Raw genomic sequence first — 2370 nt, 5'->3', positions numbered from 1 at the left:
TACCAACCAATAACCTGCCTCAGTACTACATGGAAGCTCCTGTCAGGCATCATATCGGCTAAGATGAACAGGCACATGGGTCAATACATGAGTGGGGCACAGAAAGGGATTGGCAAGAATACCAGAGGCGCAAAACACCAGCTACTGGTAGACCGAGCAGTCAGCCGACTGCAAGACCAGACTGACCAACCTGTGCACTGCCTGGATTGATTACAAGAAGGCCTATGACTCAATGCCCCACACCTGGATCCTGGAATGCCTACAACTGTACAAGATCAACAGGACTCTAAGATCCTTCATCAGGAACTCAATGAGGATGTGGCGTACAACACTAGAGGACAATTTCAAGCCCAAAGCACAAGTCACCATCAAGTGCGGGATCTACCAAGGAGATGGTACCGACTACGGGTTAGGGTTAGGGTTACATCATATCTGTCTCTGCAAGCATTTTTGCATTGACCTTTTGCTGCACTCTGTCACCTTTCACAATAGATCATCTCTTTATGAGCACACTTTGCAATATGTATAAGAAAATGATTATAACTGCTTATTCTAATAAAAGAGATCAAAGAGAAAACAAACATTTTCAATCAGTTAAGCTTAAGCATATAAGCAATTATTTATGCGTAAGTTTTACTGTACCTAAATTATCAAACACCCAGAAAGTCATAAAATGATCATAAAACCCCTTATTTCAAATTAAACCTGGAATACCCCTTTTGACACATCTTCATGTGTCACACAAACTAAAAATGCTTCACCACCTCTAGGAAATTAAAAGAAAAAGGTTAATCATATTATTTCTCAGAACACCTCAGCAATTCTCCTCTCGAGTATATTTGCTCCGGGCCTGCAAACCTGTGTTTAAGGAATAAAATCAGTTCAATTATCACATTTTCAACTCCTGGGTCCACCCAGAGCCTGCATCCTCCGAACTACCTAGAAACAAAACCTGTGTGTTAACATCAAGTTCACATTTGAAACTCAGTTTTCCCCGCTGTCCTTCCCTCACTGTGATCCAATCTGTGCTATAAGAAACAAAACTTAAAACAGAACAGTTATCAGTCATGTGCTTCATACAAAATTTGCGTATGTTTTAGTTTCACGTTGATCCTCTGAGTGTAATGGTACATTTTTAATTTGAATTCATCAGAGCAAAAACGGTTTGCTTTCTTTACTTTGCTTGTTTTCCTCCAGTACCACCTCGTATCACCTGCCCTTTCACTTGGACCAGTGTTTGTTATTCCATCACTGTACTTTGAATGTGACAAGTCTACCATTCCCCTATTTAACTCATAACTATTGCTTTGGTTCTAACTATTTTCCTCTATAAAATTTAATTGACTTCTACAGTGGCCTGTTATGGTTAATGGTAACATCAGTAATATTAAACATTTTCTCCCCTTTAGCATTTGGCATTTTCCCAACAATATAATGTGATACCATTATCTAAACCCAGTCAATAAAACAAAATTTTCTTAAAGCAAACATCAGCAACCCAAAATTAGCAGCCGAAAGGTTAAGTCTGCAGCTCCACACTCTCATGTGAATGGAATTGAGTCATAGGCTTTCTTGTAGTCAATCCAAGGTGGTAAACATGTTGGTCAGTCAGGTCCTTCAGACTCAACTGTTTTATCTAACAATAGTTAGTGTTTTGCTCACCTTGTTTTCCTGCCAGTTCCTTTCTGTCCCCAACTCATATATTGAACCATGTGCCTGTTCATCTTAGGTCCCCGATGCCTAGCAGGAGCTTCCATGTGGTAATGAGGCAGTTTATTGGCTGATGGTTAGATGCGACCAGTCCCATCTGGGGATCCTCGGGAATCAGTACTGTCCAGCCTTTGGTTATTCTGGATGTGTCTCATCCATTAGCAGCTGGTTTTATTTGTGCTGCCATCTTGGTCTCTCATCTCCTTCTCCACGAATGGTGGTTGTTCATCTTAAATGGGAAGAACAAGATCTGGGCTATCAACACCTACATACTACCAGTGATCAGGTAACCTGCTGGGATAATAAGTTGGCCAAAGGAGGAGACAGAAGCCACTGAGATCAAGACCAGGAAACTCCTGACCATGCATGGAGGGTTTCATGCAAGGACTGAAAGACAGCACAGAGGCACTATTAATAGCACTACCGGAAGAAGCTCTAAGCACAAGATCCATTGAGGGTGGGGTTTACCACGCCAGGCAAGACCCCAGGTGGAGGCTGTGTAAAGATGCCTCTGAGACAATCCATTCCATAACAACAGGGTGCAAGATGCTAGCAGGGAAGTCATATATGGCATACGGAAACATCTGTGCCAAATATGGCACCAGAGGTCAAAATGGGAGATGCCCCCTAGGGTTGTCAAGAATGACCATGCTAAGATCC

Source organism: Oreochromis niloticus, linkage group LG9 (genome assembly GCF_001858045.2).
Source record: "Oreochromis niloticus isolate F11D_XX linkage group LG9, O_niloticus_UMD_NMBU, whole genome shotgun sequence".
In the NCBI taxonomy this organism is placed as follows: Eukaryota; Metazoa; Chordata; class Actinopteri; order Cichliformes; family Cichlidae; genus Oreochromis; species Oreochromis niloticus.
The sequence above is the reverse complement of the archived record's forward strand: the minus strand, read 5'-3'. Positions refer to the sequence as shown.